The following is a 24,689-nucleotide window of genomic DNA, read 5'->3' as shown; positions in this document are numbered from 1 at the left end:
CAGTGAGCAAGGAAGAAGATGGATTTGCCCAATTTGTTTGCCGCTTGGGATAAGAGATCATTAGCAGGCCCTAAGGATTTTAAAATATGACACAACAGAGGAAATAGTATTCTCAGTTAGCAGATTCCTACTGTCACTTTGATGCTGGCGCCTAAAGTGTTTAGCCTAGGTTAACAAATATCTAACTAGGAAATATCATTTTAAGTTATTGACTGGACCGGTCTAAAACAGTTTTTTTTGTCATTATCTGTGGGACTTTTGGCAATTTTGGGAATTAATATCCCCCGCAGGGTATGGAGGTTATTATTATTATTTTTAGGATTGAGTTATTTAATGAGTTTCAACAGTAGGATCTTGATTAATATTTTATCTTCTTCCATTCATGTGTCCTATGTTTATATTTTAGAATTGTTTTAAATGTAATTTATATGTATGTGCACTTTGATGGTCATGCATGACAGAATAAAGTATTTCTACTACTAGTCCCTGTGATAAAACCTAGAGTAACACAGTAATATATACAGATATGCTACACAGATCGGAGTGGACTGACACTTTGGAGCCACAAATGCAGATAGATAGAGCTGGTCATACTTAATGCTTAGGGTGATACTAATACTCACAGCCATGCATAGGCATGATGGTCTCACACATGTGCCTATGTCATTTGACCATCTTCACATTCCGGACAAGGAGCGGTCTCGAAATGGGAGATGTACATCCACTGTCAGTAAACCATACCAACACATCTACTATTTATTCTCAGCCAGGGTACATAGAACCCATTTCCAACAGACGATACACAGGATGTCGTTACAACACTGTCACATTGCCTACCGTGAGGCACATAATCCCTTTTAAACCCAGCAAAGTGCTTGGATTCAATCGGTACTCACCCCCTTGTGGCTGCAGTGCTGCCTACAAACGCCCATCCACCCCAGAGTAGGCCACCACCAAAATGCAGGTCATTAGGGGGTCAGGGTCCAATGGGCACCCCTCCTCTTTGGGGGGACATATCCAGCTGGGTCTTCCAGGCCAAGCGTCTCGGGTCCTCCCATTGCATTCTGCAGTGGGTGCTCCACCGACTGTGGACCCCAGGGTCTGCACTTGCTTGGCAATGGCATGCCAGATCCCTTTCTTCTCATGGGCATTCACCTGCATGGAGGACACAGACAGAAGGAGAAAGTGAGGTACACATGCCCCATTCCAACAACATTGGACAATGCACATCTGACTCACCAAGGGGCATATTTCTACTCTGTTTACACTGAATTTGCGTAATTATTTTTACTCTAATTTGGTGCAAAACTAACTCCATATTTATACTTTGGTGCTAGACCCGTCTAGCACCAAATTTATGGAGTTAAAGTCATTTTTTGGATGTGAAAACCTACCTTGCCTTAATGAGATGCAAGGTAGGCATTCCTGTGCAAAAAATGACTCTATGACTTTAACACCATATTTATACTCCCGTGCAAAAATGGTGGAGAAGGGGTCAAAAAATGGTGCAAATGTAATAAGCCCACAGGTGCCCTCCCCAAGCCCCAGGGTCACCCCCACCCACACCAGAGGGGCAGTGGAGGATGGGGACCTCATCCAAAGTAAGTACAGGTAAGTATTTCATTTTATTTTTTAAAGTGCCATAGGGGGCCCTGAAAAGGGCCCCTAGACATGGCACAGGGTGCAATTGCCATGCCCAACGGGGGCTGGACCCCTGTGCTGGCCATTGGGTTGGTGGGCATGACTCCTGTCTTTACTAAGAGAGGATTCATGTGGTATGGGTGGTTTTGCATCAGAAAATGACTCGAGGTAGGTTAGAGTCATTTTTTTTACTCTAAGGTGCCTAACTTCATTTTTTGGTTCAAAACCTTCTTCCATACCGCCAGCCCCACTGACTACCGTCATTTTTTTTCACACTAGCCTACTCTTCGCACCGCTTGCACCATTCCATAAATATGGTGCCCGGCTGGTGCACAGAAATGGTGCAAGCCGGTGCTAAACTTTTTGGTGCAAAAATGTGTTAGTGTGGTTTTGCCCCAAAAAGCATAAATCAGGGCCCAAGTGCTCACACATGCCCTTCCTCTCGGCTCACACGGCTCAACTCCATGGCCCCTGCACACATGTACTCTCTCCCCAGTACACTTACCACTTATGCCATCACACCCACCCATCACACATGACTATGGCATTATGCTCACTGTTCCTCTCGTGCCCCATAGAGCTGTCCATACAGGTGTAGGACCCCATCCATGAGCTTCACCAACTCTTCTGGAATGAAGGCTGGGGTCCTATCACCTGCAGGACGTGGCATGATGGCTCCCAGAGACAGGACACAGCAGCTCAGGTCATGGAGTTCTTGCTTGCAAGAGTGTCAGGAGTCAAGTGAGCAAGGCGGCAGGAATTAGCAAGCAGCGGACCGTCACCATTGGCGGTGATCGCCATTGGCCGCAATCTCCCATAGACAGCAATGTTAACCAACGAGAAGTTGCACAGCAGTTGCGACCGCCTACCGCCAAGACGACATACACCGGCAGACTTAGGTCACTTCCAACTGTCTTGTGCAGTAAGCCAGGCGGCTGCCGTTTTGTACACATATCATGCCTTGCAGTCCCTAAATAAGTGTGTCATACACATTTATGCCCAAACTGCGGAGTAGGCCTATGTTGTGCCATCATAGTTTAGCTAATACATGTGACAGGCATGTTGCCCATAATGGTATGTGTCAGCAGTGCATCACATGTCTACATTTTCTACTTTCTATCCTAGATGCCCTGTCATGAGGAGATTGAGACATGCACCAGTGATTCAACCACTAGTTGGAGGACAGGCATATCATCCAGACCTATCGTTTGATTTGTCAGATCATCATGGATTTATGTGCCCAGTGGGAGCCAGATCAATTACCTGCCATACACAATCCCTATGCCATCCCTCCCACACTACAAGTCCTGTCAGTACTACACTTTCTTGCCACATGCTCCTTTCAGAATACAGTAGGCTTGACAGCAGAGATGTCACAGCCCATGTTTAGTCTTGTGTTGAAGGATGTACTCTGTGATTTACTGAAACATCTGGACAGCTACATCAGGTTCTTCCAACATGGATATTTGGCCTATGGGAAGGCAGACTTCTATGTTATGGGACACACCCCACTTGTGATACGGGCCATAAATGGCACTGATATAGCTGTGGTCCCTCCCAGTGCCAATGAACAGGTGTGTAGGAACAGGTTGAACTATCACTCGATCAATTTTCAGGTGATGTGTCTGGCAGACCAGTACATCACACAGGTGAGAGCCAAGTTTCCAGGATCTGTGCATGACTCCCACATTCTGAGGAACAGCAATATCCCACACATGTTGTCATGACTACACACAGAGAGGGCTTGGCTCATTGGTATGTATACATTTGAATGTATGTCTCTGTGATGCCACCTCTCATCACATTCTTCCCTGTGGCTGTACCTGTATTGTAACAGGTCCTACCTTTATGCACACAGGTGACTCTGGCTATCTTAACCTTCCCTGGTTGTTGACATCAGTGAGGCACTTTGCCACAGAAGGGGAACTCCATTTCAATGAGGCCCATGGCAGGGCAGGGCGAGGTGTGTAATCGAAAGGAAATTTGGCATTCTGAAATCCAGGTTCAGGTGCCTCAACGTCTCTGGAAGTGCCCTCCTCTACACCCCCCAAAAGGTATGCCAGATCATAGTTGCCTGCTGCATGATCCACAATCTCACCCTGAGACGTCAGATACCATTGCTAGCTGATGATGATGAGGCAACTGGACCAGTGGCTGGTGGTGCAGATGTGGAAAGTGATGAAGAGGCAGATGAGGATGGTGCTGCTGACTCTAGAACTGAGCTCATCAATCAGTACTTCCAGTAAAATACAGGTATGCTGAGTGTTTATTTGCAAGTGATGTATATCCAGATTGATTGGTGACAATAGTCCTCCTGATTAGAATCATCATTGGTGTTATAATATGTTCCTATCACTATGTGTGTGTTGGGGGAGGTGACTGCTTGAATGTAAGGTGCAGAGTTTACATGTATGTTATCTTACATGTGTACGCACTGCAGGTTGCTATCTTCACATTTTCTATGGACAGACCTGTGTTGAGCTATGTGTCCTGTATTCTCCTGTTCTCATGTAAGTCCACTGACTGACTGTGTTAAGTTAATCAATGCCTCTGCTACCTATGGCTTGAGGCATTCATGCTCAAGCCATAGGTCTGTTTACAGAATAGAGTTTTTCACAAGACATATGGCAGCTACAGTGAATTGTCATGTATTTTCTGTGACTAGGGATGTAGAAATGTCATCTGTTATGCCCTGCTTCGGTGGCAATCTACACTTGGATGGACAACTATGTACTGCAAATGTGCTTTGTGTGGCACCATGCCTTCTATCCTGATGTAACACTCTGTCATGGTCTCTTTTGCAGATTGGATGAGTGAAAACACTGCAGTATGTGCCTGAAATTGTGACTCTCTTACATCTACCCTGGGACATGTCTGTTGTACTGTGTCTCCTGCAGAGGATGCCTCCCTCTGCTGTCCATTACACTGCCTGTTGGTTTAGGGGGGCATACCCACATAACATTTTGCAGACAATACATTTGTTATGTTCAAGTGCTGTTGTTGTGATCAGTAGTGTTTATTGGGCATACAGGGAAAATGTGAAAATACGATATATATTGCATACAGTGATAAACAGGTGATGAGTGGGGTCATGGTAGTTGGATTCAGCAGAGTAGGTGGCACAGCTGTAGGTAGCAGAGGTCCAGTGTTAAGGGGCATGGGAAAATGGAGTAGTGTCATTGAACAGTCAACAGGGTGTCGCAGTGGCGCACAAGGGAAAGAAATACGGAGAATTTCACTTCCTGGCAGGAGTTTTGGTCTTGTCATCTTCTCCAGCCCGATGTCTAGATGGACATCCACATTTGCAGGGGGGTTAATCAGCTACAGAGGGAGGGGTGTCAGAGGCCTGTGGTTCCCCTGGCAGGGCCTCCATTCCACTAGCTGTGGCAGATGTGGAAGGCTCAGATGTAATGTGGCTAGTAGAAGGGGCCTGCTGGTGGGTGGAGGAAGCACGCAGGGTAGGGTTGATGTCCCTGAGAACCCCTGCAATGGAGGTCAGGGTGGCATTGTGGACTTGCCACTGCTGCATGTCCTCCTGGTGGTATTCCCTCTGCAGCCTTTGGTTTTCCCCTGACATGGCAATGATCTGCCACATACTGTCCTGGGATTGTTGGTATGGTCTCAGGACTTAGGCGATGGTTTGCTGGCCAGTTGACTCCCTTGGTTACCACGTACTCTGGCCCACATGTTCCCTCCCATGCCCCCTGCCCCATGTGCCTGTGCCTCCGGTACTGTGTTCCCACTCCCAGTGTCACTAGGACCTTAATTGTCTTGGGTGTGAGGGGTCGACTCATGTTCCTTTACTGTGGGGGACAAAGCAAAAACAACAAGTGATGGACGGAATGCTGAACATTGTCAAACACTCACCCCCAGTCATAGATCTGGGTTTAATCCATCGTTCTTTTGCTCACCATGCCACCCCAGTTTGGACCCAGCCATATGCAAATCAGTCTTGACCCTGTTCCTCATGGGAACAGTCCAGACCGAACTGCCAAGCCAGGTCCTCACTGGACTGAAAACAAGCATCCTGGGACCGGTTTCAGGATTTCACCCCTCATCAGCCAGGCTAGCTTGAATCCAGTGGCATGGGAAGCACGGGACCCACGTCTGGGCATACCCTTCCCACTTAGGGCGACAAAGCAAAAACAACAAGTGATGGACGGAATGCTGAACATTGTCAAACACTCACCCCCAGTCATAGATCTGGGTTTAATCCATCGTTCTTTTGCTCACCATGCCACCCCAGTTTGGACCCAGCCATATGCAAATCAGTCTTGACCCTGTTCCTCATGGGAACAGTCCAGACCGAACTGCCAAACCAGGTCCTCACTGGACTGAAAACAAGCATCCTGGGACCGGTTTCAGGATTTCACCCCTCATCAGCCAGGCTAGCTTGAATCCAGTGGCATGGGAAGCACGGGACCCACGTCTGGGCATACCCTTCCCACTTAGGGCGACAAAGCAAAAACAACAAGTGATGGACGGAATGCTGAACATTGTCAAACACTCACCCCCAGTCATAGATCTGGGTTTAATCCATCGTTCTTTTGCTCACCATGCTACCCCAGTTTGGACCCAGCCATATGCAAATCAGTCTTGACCCTGTTCCTCATGGGAACAGTCCAGACCGAACTGCCAAGCCAGGTCCTCACTGGACTGAAAACAAGCATCCTGGGACCGGTTTCAGGATTTCACCCCTCATCAGCCAGGCTAGCTTGAATCCAGTGGCATGGGAAGCACGGGACCCACGTCTGGGCATACCCTTCCCACTTAGGGCGACAAAGCAAAAACAACAAGTGATGGACGGAATGCTGAACATTGTCAAACACTCACCCCCAGTCATAGATCTGGGTTTAATCCATCGTTCTTTTGCTCACCATGCCACCCCAGTTTGGACCCAGCCATATGCAAATCAGTCTTGACCCTGTTCCTCATGGGAACAGTCCAGACCGAACTGCCAAGCCAGGTCTTCACTGGACTGGAAACAAGCATCCTGGGACCGGTTTCAGGATTTCACCCCTCATCAGCCAGGCTAGCTTGAATCCAGTGGCATGGGAAGCACGGGACCCACGTCTGGGCATACCCTTCCCACTTAGGGCGACAAAGCAAAAACAACAAGTGATGGACGGAATGCTGAACATTGTCAAACACTCACCCCCAGTCATAGATCTGGGTTTAATCCATCGTTCTTTTGCTCACCATGCCACCCCAGTTTGGACCCAGCCATATGCAAATCAGTCTTGACCCTGTTCCTCATGGGAACAGTCCAGACCGAACTGCCAAGCCAGGTCCTCACTGGACTGAAAACAAGCATCCTGGGACCGGTTTCAGGATTTCACCCCTCATCAGCCAGGCTAGCTTGAATCCAGTGGCATGGGAAGCACGGGACCCACGTCTGGGCATACCCTTCCCACTTAGGGCGACAAAGCAAAAACAACAAGTGATGGACGGAATGCTGAACATTGTCAAACACTCACCCCCAGCCATAGATCTGGGTTTAATCCATCGTTCTTTTGCTCACCATGCCACCCCAGTTTGGACCCAGCCATATGCAAATCAGTCTTGACCCTGTTCCTCATGGGAACAGTCCAGACCGAACTGCCAAGCCAGGTCCTCACTGGACTGAAAACAAGCATCCTGGGACCGGTTTCAGGATTTCACCCCTCATCAGCCAGGCTAGCTTGAATCCAGTGGCATGGGAAGCACGGGACCCACGTCTGGGCATACCCTTCCCACTTAGGGCGACAAAGCAAAAACAACAAGTGATGGACGGAATGCTGAACATTGTCAAACACTCACCCCCAGTCATAGATCTGGGTTTAATCCATCGTTCTTTTGCTCACCATGCCACCCCAGTTTGGACCCAGCCATATGCAAATCAGTCTTGACCCTGTTCCTCATGGGAACAGTCCAGACCGAACTGCCAAGCCAGGTCCTCACTGGACTGAAAACAAGCATCCTGGGACCGGTTTCAGGATTTCACCCCTCATCAGCCAGGCTAGCTTGAATCCAGTGGCATGGGAAGCACGGGACCCACGTCTGGGCATACCCTTCCCACTTAGGGCGACAAAGCAAAAACAACAAGTGATGGACGGAATGCTGAACATTGTCAAACACTCACCCCCAGTCATAGATCTGGGTTTAATCCATCGTTCTTTTGCTCACCATGCCACCCCAGTTTGGACCCAGCCATATGCAAATCAGTCTTGACCCTGTTCCTCATGGGAACAGTCCAGACCGAACTGCCAAGCCAGGTCCTCACTGGACTGAAAACAAGCATCCTGGGACCGGTTTCAGGATTTCACCCCTCATCAGCCAGGCTAGCTTGAATCCAGTGGCATGGGAAGCACGGGACCCACGTCTGGGCATACCCTTCCCACTTAGGGCGACAAAGCAAAAACAACAAGTGATGGACGGAATGCTGAACATTGTCAAACACTCACCCCCAGTCATAGATCTGGGTTTAATCCATCGATCTTTTGCTCACCATGCCACCCCAGTTTGGACCCAGCCATATGCAAATCAGTCTTGACCCTGTTCCTCATGGGAACAGTCCAGACCGAACTGCCAAGCCAGGTCCTCACTGGACTGGAAACAAGCATCCTGGGACCGGTTTCAGGATTTCACCCCTCATCAGCCAGGCTAGCTTGAATCCAGTGGCATGGGAAGCACGGGACCCACGTCTGGGCATACCCTTCCCACTTAGGGCGACAAAGCAAAAACAACAAGTGATGGACGGAATGCTGAACATTGTCAAACACTCACCCCCAGTCATAGATCTGGGTTTAATCCATCGTTCTTTTGCTCACCATGCCACCCCAGTTTGGACCCAGCCATATGCAAATCAGTCTTGACCCTGTTCCTCATGGGAACAGTCCAGACCGAACTGCCAAGCCAGGTCCTCACTGGACTGAAAACAAGCATCCTGGGACCGGTTTCAGGATTTCACCCCTCATCAGCCAGGCTAGCTTGAATCCAGTGGCATGAGAAGCACGGGACCCACGTCTGGGCATACCCTTCCCACTTAGGGCGACAAAGCAAAAACAACAAGTGATGGACGGAATGCTGAACATTGTCAAACACTCACCCCCAGTCATAGATCTGGGTTTAATCCATCGTTCTTTTGCTCACCATGCCACCCTAGTTTGGACCCAGCCATATGCAAATCAGTCTTGACCCTGTTCCTCATGGGAACAGTCCAGACCGAACTGCCAAGCCAGGTCCTCACTGGACTGAAAACAAGCATCCTGGGACCGGTTTCAGGATTTCACCCCTCATCAGCCAGGCTAGCTTGAATCCAGTGGCATGGGAAGCACGGGACCCAAGTCTGGGCATACCCTTCCCACTTAGGGCGACAAAGCAAAAACAACAAGTGATGGACGGAATGCTGAACATTGTCAAACACTCACCCCCAGTCATAGATCTGGGTTTAATCCATCGTTCTTTTGCTCACCATGCCACCCCAGTTTGGACCCAGCCATATGCAAATCAGTCTTGACCCTGTTCCTCATGGGAACAGTCCAGACCGAACTGCCAAGCCAGGTCCTCACTGGACTGAAAACAAGCATCCTGGGACCGGTTTCAGGATTTCACCCCTCATCAGCCAGGCTAGCTTGAATCCAGTGGCATGGGAAGCACGGGACCCACGTCTGGGCATACCCTTCCCACTTAGGGCGACAAAGCAAAAACAACAAGTGATGGACGGAATGCTGAACATTGTCAAACACTCACCCCCAGTCATAGATCTGGGTTTAATCCATCGTTCTTTTGCTCACCATGCCACCCCAGTTTGGACCCAGCCATATGCAAATCAGTCTTGACCCTGTTCCTCATGGGAACAGTCCAGACCGAACTGCCAAGCCAGGTCCTCACTGGACTGAAAACAAGCATCCTGGGACCGGTTTCAGGATTTCACCTCTCATCAGCCAGGCTAGCTTGAATCCAGTGGCATGGGAAGCACGGGACCCACGTCTGGGCATACCCTTCCCACTTAGGGCGACAAAGCAAAAACAACAAGTGATGGACGGAATGCTGAACATTGTCAAACACTCACCCCCAGTCATAGATCTGGGTTTAATCCATCGTTCTTTTGCTCACCATGCCACCCCAGTTTGGACCCAGCCATATGCAAATCAGTCTTGACCCTGTTCCTCATGGGAACAGTCCAGACCGAACTGCCAAGCCAGGTCCTCACTGGACTGAAAACAAGCATCCTGGGACCGGTTTCAGGATTTCACCCCTCATCAGCCAGGCTAGCTTGAATCCAGTGGCATGGGAAGCACGGGACCCACGTCTGGGCATACCCTTCCCACTTAGGGCGACAAAGCAAAAACAACAAGTGATGGACGGAATGCTGAACATTGTCAAACACTCACCCCCAGTCATAGATCTGGGTTTAATCCATCGTTCTTTTGCTCACCATGCCACCCCAGTTTGGACCCAGCCATATGCAAATCAGTCTTGACCCTGTTCCTCATGGGAACAGTCCAGACCGAACTGCCAAGCCAGGTCCTCACTGGACTGAAAACAAGCATCCTGGGACCGGTTTCAGGATTTCATCACTTGTTGTTTTTGCTTTGTCGCCCTAAGTGGGAAGGGTATGCCCAGACGTGGGTCCCGTGCTTCCCATGCCACTGGATTCAAGCTAGCCTGGCTGATGAGGGGTGAAACCCCGAAACCGGTCCCAGGATGCTTCTTTCCAGTCCAGGGAAGACCTGGCCTAGCAGTTCGGGCTGGACTGTTCCCATGGGGAACAGGGTCAAGACTGATTTGCATATGGCTGGGTCCAAACTGGAATGGCATGGGCAGCAAAAAAACGATGGATTTAGGCCCAGATCACTGTACTGGGGGTGAATGTTTGACAATGTTCAGCATTCCGTCCATCACTTGTTGTTTTTGCTTTGTCGCCCTAAGAGGGAAGGGTATGCCCAGACGTGGGTCCCGTGCTTCCCATGCCACTGGATTCAAGCTAGCCTGGCTGATGAGGGGTGAAACCCCGAAACCGGTCCCAGGATGCTTGTTTCCAGTCCAGGGAAGACCTGACCTAGCAGTTCGGGCTGGACTGTTCCCATGGGGAACAGGGTCAAGACTGATTTGCATATGGCTGGGTCCAAACTGGAATGGCATGGGCAGCAAAAAAACGATGGATTTAGGCCCAGATCACTGTACTGGGGGTGAATGTTTGACAATGTTCAGCATTCCGTCCATCACTTGTTCTTTTTGCTTTGTCGCCCTAAGTGGGAAGGGTATGCCCAGACGTGGGTCCCGTGCTTCCCATGCCAGTGGATTCAAGCTAGCCTGGCTGATGAGGGGTGAAACCCCGAAACCGGTCCCAGGATGCTTGTTTCCAGTCCAGGGAAGACCTGGCCTAGCAGTTCGGGCTGGACTGTTCCCATGGGGAACAGGGTCAAGACTGATTTGCATATGGCTGGGTCCAAACTGGAATGGCATGGGCAGCAAAAAAACGATGGATTTAGGCCCAGATCACTGTACTGGGGGTGAATGTTTGACAATGTTCAGCATTCCGTCCATCACTTGTTGTTTTTGCTTTGTCGCCCTAAGTGGGAAGGGTATGCCCAGACGTGGGTCCCGTGCTTCCCATGCCACTGGATTCAAGCTAGCCTGGCTGATGAGGGGTGAAACCCCGAAACCGGTCCCAGGATGCTTGTTTCCAGTCCAGGGAAGACCTGGCCTAGCAGTTCGGGCTGGACTGTTCCCATGGGGAACAGGGTCAAGACTGATTTGCATATGGCTGGGTCCAAACTGGAATGGCATGGGCAGCAAAAAAACGATGGATTTAGGCCCAGATCACTGTACTGGGGGTGAATGTTTGACAATGTTCAGCATTCCGTCCATCACTTGTTGTTTTTGCTTTGTCGCCCTAAGTGGGAAGGGTATGCCCAGACGTGGGTCCCGTGCTTCCCATGCCACTGGATTCAAGCTAGCCTGGCTGATGAGGGGTGAAACCCCGAAACCGGTCCCAGGATACTTGTTTCCAGTCCAGGGAAGACCTGGCCTAGCAGTTCGGGCTGGACTGTTCCCATGGGGAACAGGGTCAAGACTGATTTGCATATGGCTGGGTCCAAACTGGAATGGCATGGGCAGCAAAAAAACGATGGATTTAGGCCCAGATCACTGTACTGGGGGTGAATGTTTGACAATGTTCAGCATTCCGTCCATCACTGGTTGTTTTTGCTTTGTCGCCCTAAGTGGGAAGGGTATGCCCAGACGTGGGTCCCGTGCTTCCCATGCCACTGGATTCAAGCTAGCCTGGCTGATGAGGGGTGAAACCCCGAAACCGGTCCCAGGATGCTTGTTTCCAGTCCAGGGAAGACCTGGCCTAGCAGTTCGGGCTGGACTGTTCCCATGGGGAACAGGGTCAAGACTGATTTGCATATGGCTGGGTCCAAACTGGAATGGCATGGGCAGCAAAAAAACGATGGATTTAGGCCCAGATCACTGTACTGGGGGTGAATGTTTGACAATGTTCAGCATTCTGTCCATCACTTGTTGTTTTTGCTTTGTCGCCCTAAGTGGGAAGGGTATGCCCAGACGTGGGTCCCGTGCTTCCCATGCCACTGGATTCAAGCTAGCCTGGCTGATGAGGGGTGAAACCCCGAAACCGGTCCCAGGATGCTTGTTTCCAGTCCAGGGAAGACCTGGCCTAGCAGTTCGGGCTGGACTGTTCTCATGGGGAACAGGGTCAAGACTGATTTGCATATGGCTCGGTCCAAACTGGAATGGCATGGGCAGCAAAAAAACGATGGATTTAGGCCCAGATCACTGTACTGGGGGTGAATGTTTGACAATGTTCAGCATTCCGTCCATCACTTGTTGTTTTTGCTTTGTCGCCCTAAGTGGGAAGGGTATGCCCAGACGTGGGTCCCATGCTTCCCATGCCACTGGATTCAAGCTAGCCTGGCTGATGAGGGGTGAAACCCCGAAACCGGTCCCAGGATGCTTGTTTCCAGTCCAGGGAAGACCTGGCCTAGCAGTTCGGGCTGGACTGTTCCCATGGGGAACAGGGTCAAGACTGATTTGCATATGGCTGGGTCCAAACTGGAATGGCATGGGCAGCAAAAAAACGATGGATTTAGGCCCAGATCACTGTACTGGGGGTGAATGTTTGACAATGTTCAGCATTCCGTCCATCACTTGTTGTTTTTCCTTTACTGTGGGGCACACTATTGATTGAACTTTCCTTGGGACACGGGTTTCGGGACAATGAGTTGGCTGTGATGTTGATGCCACGGGGGGGTTGATGTGTCCCAGATAGGCCAGGTAAGTCATCAATGTCCAGACATCCAGAGGCGTTGTCCTCACTGGGGCCTTTATTCTGAGGAGGACTGGCTGTCTCTGGTATCCTCTCTATGGTGACAGTGGCAGACGTACCTGTGGATTGAGTGAGAGAGAGGTAAATGGTGGACGTGTGATTGATTATCTCTTTGTCTGATGCATACAGTGGCTTGACATGATTCCCTGTGATGGCAATGTCAGATGCAGCACTGCAAACATTGTTTGTCAATAGTGGATTGTGACATGTGTACCATGCTCCATTGATGTAGGTGTCAATCACGCTAGGTGACTTTTGCTGGGTGGGTAGGTTCAGGTCCTGTGTGATGGTTTACCTGACAGGTGTGCCCTGTTTGCTCGTAGCAAATCAGGCTTGCTAGATGTTTGGGGATGGCTGTATATTGCAGCATGCTGTCCAAGTGGGAGGAGGGTATGTGTGTATGCATGGTAGCTTGTCTTGTCTGTGTATTTGGTTCAGGGGTTTTGTCTTCTTACTTTCAAGCCCATGATCAGTCCATTTCAGGGTTGTTGATCTGGATAAGTGTCCATTAGGTTTGATGCCAGTGCTGTGGCTGTGCTTGGCCTTGATTGCCATTGTGTTGTACCATTGCATTGCTGTCATTGCCATGTAGAGGTCCTCAGTCGAACATCCAGCTGGTGTAGCTAGTGCAATAGTCATACATGCAAGAGATGTGCTGTGAAGTGGATATTGCAGGTTTTGATGTAAATCGGCTAGTGCATTGTGGGAGTCGTAGTCATTATTACTGGCACTGCTATGCGTGCAATTGCCAGGGACTATGTAGTCATTGGTGCTGGGTGGTGGGGTGACATTCAGGAGAAGGGCATTAGGTGATTAGGTGGGAGGTGTAGTGGGAGATTGAGTGAATTGGGGAGTGATTGGGTGGTGTGAGAGTATGCAGGGCAGGACGAATGTGTGTCAGGGGAGTGGTAGTTACTTACCAGAGTCCAGTCCTCCGGGTATTCCAGCTAGGCCCTCTGGGTGTAGGATGTCCAAACACTATTGTGATGCATGGAGGCTCTAGGCCCTCTTAAATCCGGACCCTTATGTTTTTTCTAAACCATATTTCCAAACTGTGTTCCCTATTTTTCCTAAAATACACTTCGATTGTGATGTGCACTACACAGTTTCAAATCTCTGTGAGCCACCCATTGCCAATCCTTTTATGGTGCTGGTGAATATTTTCACGTAACGCTTTGTTTTGCCTTGGGTTGGTGAGTCATTTTTTAGTTAAGTCTAATTTTTACAACACTTTTAAATCTTGTTTGTCATATTCATGGTCATTATGGTAATTCATTCGTTTTTAGGAAGTAAACTAGCAATGTAACTTTTTCTGTATCACATAAGAACAATGTAAAAGCATTAACAGATTGAGAAACAAATACATCTGGATTTATAGCTTCTTGTTGGTATGTTACAGACCTTTTCTCAATTAGGTAGTTGACCACATTGTGACAAGGGAAATGCTAATGAAATATGATTATTTTCTCTTTCTAGGGGCTACCTTGATTTTTGGTCCTGTTGATGACCCTCTCATAATACGTTTAATAGGGTCAAAATGCTGACAAATGTACTAGATTTTATGATGATGTAGTACACCATACTCTGATTCACAGTGGTGTTATTGAAACTTGTATTCTTATGAGCCCCTGCTTTTGTGCACAGCACCTACACACTTTAGTTAACTCATCCACCTTCACTGTGCCTTTTTTTGAACCTCTACTGTGACATGTTCTCATATATGTTTTAAGCTGTTTTTATAGCTAATAAATGTGATTCTACTCCATGTAAAACCAGTTTATTGATGTTTTTTCTAATCCACCAAGGAAGCTGAAGCTTACAGTTTCCCCAAGGGGACCAGTGTTTTAATTTAATATTTATTCATAACGGAAGCACACTTTTATCTGTTTGCAAAACAATTCTGTTTATTTGCCACAATTGGCTTATGAACTAAATTGGATAGGATTTACTTAGTTTAATGTGACTCTGTTTACTTTATATTATGTTCATCATTTTGCTATATTATTAGAAAAACAACAGTTTATGGGTTTAACATCAGTGGACAAAGGCGAGGCGTATTTCTAGAGACGAATCAGGGCATTCTGAGAGTACAATTTCCCAACAGTTATGGATGTAATCATAGTGTTGACCTTAAGTTAGCAGATTATAGAAAAGGAATGTTTAATTCGCTAGAAACAAGATCCTTTTAGAGCAATTTGTCCCTGCAGCTAAGTGCCTTACTATAAACTCAGTCATTTTTGGTCAGCTAATTAATATTAGAACCACAGAGAGCATTGAACTTAGTTAAAGTAAACCTAAACATAAGCAGTCGCGGCTCGCGTTAATGGAAAGGGGCGGGGTGGCGAGCGCGGGATAAATTAATTAAATACAATTTTTTTTTTAAACTCTTTCCTCCGCACCTGTGCTGCTCCTCAGACTCCTCCCGTCGCGCTGCAGACAGGCACAGGATCCCGGCCTGCCCTGCGCCAATCCTGACGCTGCTTAGAGGAGCGTCAGGATTGGCTGGGAGCACCCAGACAAGGTGCTCCCAGGCAGACTCAGAGCCTGTGCAGGCTCTCTCCAGCCCAGCAACTGTGTGTTTGGCCAGCCCAAAACGGCTGGCCAAACACACATGCACTCTGAGGGAGAGTGCTGATCACTCTCCCTCAGTGTACATCACCCCCGTGGCCCCACCCCTTTCCCAAAAAAACAATCATAAACACAGTTTATGATAATTTTTTGGGAAAAGGTTTGCAGCTGCCGTAGATGGATATTTAAATAAGGTGAGATTTATACCAAATTGTGATCTAAGCAACAATTAAAGGCATAGCACACTGATGAACAACCATCTGTGCATATAGACTTCAGTTTGTGTTTGAAGCTTCTGCTAGTAGAAGTAACAGCAGACATCAACACCACATTGCAGTATATACTGTTCCAGGTCCTGTCCAGGACTTTTAATCCATTCATGGGGAAATGTACCATCTTACATGTTACGAGTAGTGATCTCCATTATTCACACGCTTCTTTTATTGGTATCTTTAAGTGTCAATTAATTAGAAGCCTCTACATTTCCTGTACATGTCTGTCAATAAACCGTAAAGGTAGTTTCTTTTATTAGAGACACTACAAGGTAGCAGACCTAGTACAACACAGCAACAGCGCAGCTCTGTCATGTTGGTGACCACTCTAGATACCAGTACGGCACAGCATAAAGCTGTCAAGCTCTCCATAAAAGCGGTGGAACAAGCAGCAACAGAAACTGCCAAAGATTATATATTTGAACATAAAGGGGGTTATTCTAACTTTGGAGGAGGTGTTAATCCGTCCCAAAAGTGACGGAAAAGTGACGGATTTACCACCAGCCGTATTACGAGTCCATTATATCATATGGAACTCGTAATACGGCTGGTGGTATATCCGTCACTTTACCGTCACTTTTGGGACGGATTAACACTCCTCCAAAGTTAGAATAACCCCCAAAGACTGTTGGACTCTGCCCTATCTGCAGGGTCACTCCCAAACTTTTCGCCTCCACCCCTCTTATGTTTACTGAATTAATTTTCATTTCTAGGGCTCTGGACACTTTACCACTGCTAACAAGTGCTCAAATGTTGCGTTCTCTCTTTTAAACATTGTAAAACTGGCTTACACCTGATTCGGATATTCAATTTACCTATATGTCCATTGTAGAAGGCTATACCACATACTCAAGCCCTGTTAATTAAATGCTACGAGTGAGCCTGCAGCATTTATAGCGCCAGCCACTTAAGTAGTCCCTTAAAACATGTCCAGGTCCCCCAGTACATCTAGCGTGCACTTTTAAACTGCCAATTTGACTTGGCAATGTAACCCCATTGCCAAGCCTTAAACTCTCCTTTTATTGCATATAAACCACCCCTAACATAGGCCCTAGACAGTCCATAGGGCAGGATGCATTTAATTAAAAGTTGGACATGAACTTTTAAGTTTACAAGTCCGTGTAGTGAAAAACTCATAAATCTGTTTTTCACGACTGTGAGGCCCACTTCTCCCATAGGATAATATTGGGTTGCCTTGCTACATTTAATACGACCTAACATTTGATTGGGAACAGGTGAACATGTTATGTTTGTTATCTGAGAAATTGTAATTAAAAATCTTTTTTAATGGTAAAGTCAGATTTTAAGTTAAAATTTTGAAAATGCCACATTTAGAAGCCTAGCATTTTCCTTTCCTAAATATTTGGTGCATGGATCTTGCTCCTGGGTCACATGACGGGGTGCCGTTGTCACCTGAGCTTTGTATATTCCTCCCAAACAACCACACAATAGAGAAATTAGGTGTGCTTGGATGGGCCATCAATTGGCAGGATGGGAAGGCAGAGCTGAGCACAGCTCTACTTGCAACGGAATAGGCTGCGCTCTGCTTCCACACAAAGGACTTGCCACCCCTGCATTGTTAATGCAGCCAGCTTGAAGCCAGGGCAGAGAGACAGTAAACTTCAAGCACTTCAAAGGAAATTCTCTCAAACGAGGCACCAGATATAAAAATAGGATCCTTGGACATACTCTTCAGATTACTTCCTGGGCCTGTGGAAGGACTGTCAGACGAGTGTCTGCTGCTGTGGCCTGCTGTGTACTTCAGAAGACTGTTTTGATGCACCTGGAAAGATTGCTTTGCTGCCTGACTTCTGCATTGAACCACCAGAGGATTGCCCTGCTGTTTGAGCTCTGTTCTAATTGCTGAACCCAGGACTACCAGAGTGACTCCAAGGGCTCTTTGGCAGGCTTCCTGATCAGAACCTCAGGGAAAGAAAAGACTCCAACCATCTTGAACCCACGCCTAGATCCAGCATGAATGAGTCCTATTCCCCCAAGCACTGCCCCTCAAATCCCAAATCCTTGGTGGTGGTTTTAAATGTGCATAGATAGACACAATCCAAATCTTGGGCCTTTTTGGAAAATGTTTGGTTAAAAACTACTCTGAGAACAGAAAGAAGACTGGGACAGACCTGCACATCTGTCTGCCCAAGGTGCATAACTGGACAGCCCGATTTTGTGGCAATTCCTGCTATTTTCTTCTCCGCAACAGCAAATCCTGCACACTGGTCCGTGCAAAAGAGCTTCCAGCCTTCTGGAACTCTTAGCGGCTACAACTTCCAGTTCCACCCCAATGCGGATTTTCGACTTACAAAAAAGTGACTAAGGGGGTTATTACAACTTTGGAGGCGGTGTTAATCCGTCCCAAAAGTGACAGTAAAGTGACGGATATACCACCAGCCGTATTACGAGTCCATTATATCCTATGGAACTCGTAATACGGCTGGTGGTATATCCGTCACTTTTGGGACGGATTAACACCTCCTCCAAAGTTGTAATAACCCCCTAAGTCTGAATGTAGAAATCTTCCCAGTGACTATGTCCAGTGGCTCCCCGACAATGATGCTTTCTTCTTGGACACAGCCTGCAGCCTTGTCCCACTGAACATTACCTTCTCAGAATTTCTTCTAAGTCTGGAGGTAAGGACCGACCAGGCCTAATGCACTGATTGTGTCTGACCACCGCTCCATCGTGGTCAGCCATATTTTTTTACTACGACTCAATCTTGCATGACTAGATGTTGACACTTGGAATTTTAAAAATTAATAACTTCAGTTTTACTAATTTGAGTTGTTTTAATTTTGGTTTCAAATTATTTTTTGAAATGTACCTTATTTTTTGCTAAATTTTGTTGGAATATTCTTTACACTTTATTACTGTTTGTATGCTGTGTAAATACTTTACACATTGCCTCTAAGTTAAGCCTGACTGTTTCTGTGCCAAACTACCAGTGGGTTAAGTGCAAGGTGATTTAGTGATTTTTTGTGGTTCAACCTGACAGGGATTGTGGCTGTTACTTGAATAGGGGCTCAACCAACATCCCAATTTTTCACATGGACTTGCATCTTTTATATAGTAACTAGACTCTAGTAATCAAAGAGTCACTGCTCTAGAGCAGAATATGATGGTGATCTCTGACTGGGGAAACAACGTCTGGAATCTTCATTGTAAGAAATTGGGTTACTGGTTGAGTGTGATAAAACACTATTCAAGTAGCAACCACAATCCTTGCCAGGGTGAGCCAAAAGCGAATCTCAAATTAACCTCTGCACAACCATCTGGAAAATTGGGAAAGTGCATCTATTCAGCACTTCAAACAGTAATAAAATGAAAACTCAGCACAAGGAAAATCCTACACCACTTTGTAGAAAATAGAGAAATTGTTAAGAAATAAAGCAAGACCAAAATAGCAAAAATCTAGTCAGTAGAACCAGAGATCTGCAGTTTTAAAGATCACAGTAAAAATAGCACTAAAAAGCACAAAGCACCTACTTTGGATACCTAGCTGTGCGAACCAGGAAAAAGCCACAGGTTCAGCAAGACCACAATGGCGCACAGGCCTCTTGAACAAGAGTGCCTTAAATTGATTGCAGAGCTTTGCGATGTCCCACATCGAGGATGCATTGAACAGCCTAGGTGATGTGTCGGTTCTGAGGAGCTGCGAAGCTGTGATGTGTGGTTCTGGGTCGTTGTTTAAGATCCCATTGATGATGGCTTGCAATGTAAACTCCCATGTGAGAATGCTTCACACAGTTGAGGTGATGTGTCGGTTCCCAAGAGATGGGTGGCTGCAATGAGAGATCTTCACTGTTATCGAGGCTGCTGTCAACAGAAGATTTACGATGCAACAGCCTCCATTGGTGAAGTTTCACACAGCGACGGTTCTGATGCAGGCTTGAGGTCGATGCAGAGTCTTTGCACAGGGAGAATTCTTGCAGCAGAAGCATTTTATTGGTTCTGCTAGGAATTTTGCTGCTCAGCAGCGGGGATTTGATTGTTCTGTTGGATCCATGGATGGGCTGGCAAAGCATCTTCAAGCCCACTTCCAAGGGTCCAGGACTGGGGTGGCACCATTTGGCAGGATAGATCTCACAGGTGGCAGAGCCCAGGTGCTGGGTTCAAGGTTGTTGGTGCCCTCTGTCCCTGAGGCTCTAGTCAGGAGGCCAGCCAACTAATCCTTGGAGTCAATCTGAAGTCTTGGGTTCAACAGATGTAGGTCCAGTCCTCCTCACTCAGGGAAGAGGGCAACAGGGCAGTAGAGCAGGGGAGCAGTCCTTCAGAGAAGAAGTACAGCAGAGTTGCAGTAATTTCAGCAGTACAAGAGTACTTTTTCCTAGCAGAGTATCGACAGGTCCAGATGTGCACTAAGGAGTCGGCTTCTGAGGTCCAATATTTATACCTGGTCCTTTGAACTAAGTGGTAGAAGCTTCTGGTGTGTCCCCTTTCCACAAGTCCACAGGCATCCTGCCTTTCCTGCCCTGTCTCCAGTCTAACTATAGGGGGGTATGCAACCAAGCTCCACCCTCCCATCCTGCCAGTGATGGCCCATCCAGGCACACCTAAGCTCTGTATTGTGTGTGGCTGTCTATGAGGAATACACAAAGCCAACTGTCAGCTAAACCATGTGACACTAAAACAGGCTGCAGACACTAAGGTGGTCATTATGACATTGGCGGTCAGCTCACCGGCACGCCTGCGATGGTGATAGGTCTGTCGCCAGGCTGGTGGTGAAATGTCATTGTTGCTGATCCCTCCTATAGACAACCAAAGTACCACCTGAAGCGCCAGTGAGGTCCATCCACTGACCACAGCGGTTGCCATCTTCAGGCTAGTGGAACACCACACCTCGCCCACCATATTATGACATAGCAGACTGCCAGGATTTCCGGGGCAGGAGCATCAGTCCACGAGTCCACCGATGCCAAGGGGACCAGTGGGTTGGTGGGCGAGGGGAGCACCATGGGGGAGACAGGAGCTGCGACATCCGACTCAGAATTATCCTTCGATGGAAGCTCCCTGGTGGTGGCAGACCCCTCTGGGACCACCCCATCTACAAAATCTTCTGACACCCCCATACCAGCACCGCCCTCCCAGAAACGCCCCACCCAGTTGCCCGTGCCTGTCCACCCAAGAAGGTGGGCGTCTCCTTCACCCCAGGCACCTCAGGCCCTGGCCCAGTCAGCCCTGCTGCCCTCACTGAGGAGGCTATTGATCTCCCGAGATCTATCTCTGTAGGGCAGTCAACCATAGTGAATGTCATCCAGGGGCTGCCATCCCAGATGCAGCAATGGAATGCCTACCTGGAGGGCATTCACAGTGGCTTGGCTGCACTACAGAGATCGTTTCAGGCTCTGGCCTCCTCTTTGATGGCAGCCAGTGTCCCTGGTTCTTCCACTCCCCTCCAACCTACCTGTTCCCAGTCCCAAAGCCCTCTCCCCCACCCATCTCACGCACACAATCAGACCAGCATGCATCCAAGACAACAGACAGGACTTGCACAGACAAGCACAGGCAGCACACTTCACTCCACAAGCACACACACAGCCAACACACAGTAGCACATACAACAGCCACTGCCCCCACTGTCTCCTTCTCCTCCTCCCTCATAATCACATCAACACTCATACCTGCAAACACTGCATCTTCAGTCCCAGATCCTGCCACCTGTACACCCTTGCCCACAGTCACCACAGCAGCAGATATGCAGACTAGCACCCTACACACCACATGCACAGTCACCACCTCATGCAGCACACCCACCTCACTTGCAGACACCACCACAACATATATATACAAGTCCTGTTTGTCCTCTCCCACCCTGTCTGCCCCCCTCCAAAGACACATAAACGGTCCCACTCAGACACTCAACAGCCATCCACCTCACACAGGCACACTGTCCATTCACCTGCAACCCAGTCCAGCACTCCTACTACAACCATTCTCTCTTCCTCCACTCCCAAGCTGCTCCTCCACTCGCCAGGGCCCTGCTCCTTCGCCAGATGATACTAATGCACACAAGGACTGGATGAGAAAAGAGTGGGGGAGAAAGAAAGGGAGCACAGGGTCAATTACAGCAACAACAGCACATCTGGCATACACATCACAATCACTCACTGGGACTATCACTGTGCAATGTGAACCTCAATGACAAACCATTACCTGGGACAACAGCAGAAATTAACCCAAACACTACCAGCTGCACACATACTGGGACTCAATAAGCCATGTCTGCCATGATATGCCAACTACTTGCCATTACTAAATATACATACCACCCTACATTACTAAGCAGGACTCCACAAGATTAACTAAACGGGCATATTGGGGCATCCACTGACTAGAACCTTGCACCCAAACACCATGGCAGGCAACAAACAAATGTACCACACAGTGTGTACACAGCCCCTTGTGGCTGCTGTGCTGCCCTCAAGCACCCATCCAACACAGGATTGGCCACCACCAGTATGCAGGCCTTTAAGGGGGTCAGGGTCGAATGGGCGCCCCTCCATTGTTGGGAGGCCATCCCCAACTGGGGCCCCACAGGCTTCTGGGCCCAGCGTATCAAGTTATCCCACTGTATACCGCAGTGGGCGCTCCGGTTGCTATGGACCTCCAGGGTCCACACATCCTTGGCGATGGCTCGCCACAACCCTTTCTTCTGATGGGCGCTGACCTGCATAGGGTATACAGAAGAATGGACACCATGAACTCAACACTCCAGTCTGTAACAGAAATGGCTTGCAAACTGCATAGATCTCACATCAAGCCCACACCTGACCCGTACCTCTGCATACACATTGCATGCAGCAAAACTACACTCCCTAAATGACACACTGCCAGCGCACACACATACATCTTCATACAGCCATGTCACCCATACAACTGCCCATACAAGAGTAGGAGCCCATCCACAAGCTTCTCCTAATCTTCTGATGTGAAGGCTGGGGCCCTTTCACTTGTTGTACGGGCCATCACAGGTTCCAGACACAGGACACAGCAGCACACGCAGTGGTGGTGTTGCACTGTAGAGAGTCAGAAATCAAGTGAAGTGGGACAGACAAAATGGAGGTCACGTCCATCACCGCCGGCGTTGATCATCATTGGTTCCTGTGCTCCATACACCTCCACGTTAACCAATGAAGAGTTGCATGGTGGTGCAGTTTGCCTTATGCCATGACGCCAAACGCCCGCGGAGTGTGGTCACTTGCACCTGTCCCCGCATACAGGACAGGCGGTTGTCAAATCCTAATGCTGGTGCTCATGGCGGACAATTTAATGTGCATCATAGGTACTGATGGTACACACCTGGACAATATCAGTCTGCTACATACATACATGCTCTGTTTACTGTGATATTGTGTGCCCATACTAGCTGTAGTTACACACATCTCATGTTCGGTTTACCTAGAAACTTACCACTGCAGAGAAGGAGGCAAGCACTCATGTACAGACCCCTAGTGGACTTGGCTACACTGGAGGAAAGCCACATCATTAAGACCTATCGTCTGGACAGGGCCACAATTACTGAACTGTGTCAACAATTGGAGCCAGATCTGATTCCTGCTATCAGTAGCACTACAGCAATACCTCCTGCTGTAGCGGTACTGTCAGTGCTCCACCTCCTGGCAAGTGGTTTGTTCGAGATTACTGTGGGTTTGGCTGCTGGAATGTCACAGCCAATGTTTTCTAATGTGCCTGTAAACGTTTTGGCTACCTTGCTTAAACAAATGAGCGGCTACATCTCATTCGGAGTGAAGATTTGCCCACTGTGAAGGATGCATTCTACGTCATGGGAAACATACCACATGTGATTGGGGCCATTGACGGTGCCCATATTGCCCTGCTCCATCCCAGGACAAATGAACAGGTCTACAGGAATAGGAAGAGTTACCACTCGATAAATGCCCAGATGGTGTGCCTTGCTGATCAACACATCTCCCACTTCACTGCCAAGTTTCCTGGATCTGTGCATGATGCCTATGTGTTGAGGAATAGCAGCGTCCCACTGGTAATGATACAACTAGAGGCAGAGAGTGTGGCTCATAGGTGAGCTTGAGGCTTCACCCAATGTATGTCACTATTTGCCACCTGAAGTTGTACTCTGTGCCACTGTACATGAGTAATGTGTGTCCGTCGCTACTTCCAGGTGACTCCGGATACCCAACCATGTCCTGCCTGTGACACCAGTGAGGAATCTGAGGACAGCGGCTGAAATTCAGTACAATGAAACGCATTGACGTACCAGGAGGGTTATTGAACGTACATTTGGGCTACTGAAAGCCAGATTCTGGTGCCTCCATGTAACTGGTGGATCCCTATTCTACACCTCTAGAAGGTCTGCCAGATAGTGGTGGCTTGTTGCATGCTGCACAATTTGGCACTCAGACGCCATGCGTCCTACCTGCAGAAGGAGTGGGGGGACAATGCACCTGTGGCAGCAGAGGACACTGAAGACAGTGAGGAGGAGGAGGATGTGGACAACTGTACACATATGATATAGCAGTACTTCCACTGACACTCAGATAAGACTGTACAACTGTTCATACCTCTATTACAGTTGAGTGCGGTGTGGCTGCTGTGTTGTGCCAAGCACTACCTTTACTTCTCAATTGACTGTCACTTACGCTTTCCCTTTTTGCAGATGCTGGTGTGGTCAAAACATGTGTACTGATGTGATAACTACAGACTGCTTGCACACATTTGTTGGATGGATTCACACATTACAGGACATTTGCACAGGATAATGCAGTTTAAGACATTGCATATTGTTGTATGAAAAAGCACAGAAACTTCAGTTGTGTTCAAGGGTGTTTATTGAAGTGATAAAAAGGATGGGATAGTGCAATAGAGTGGAGTGATGGTGGACGTAAATTTCA

Source organism: Pleurodeles waltl, chromosome 5 (genome assembly GCF_031143425.1).
Source record: "Pleurodeles waltl isolate 20211129_DDA chromosome 5, aPleWal1.hap1.20221129, whole genome shotgun sequence".
In the NCBI taxonomy this organism is placed as follows: domain Eukaryota; kingdom Metazoa; phylum Chordata; class Amphibia; order Caudata; family Salamandridae; genus Pleurodeles; species Pleurodeles waltl.
Note: the sequence above shows the minus strand (reverse complement) of the source record.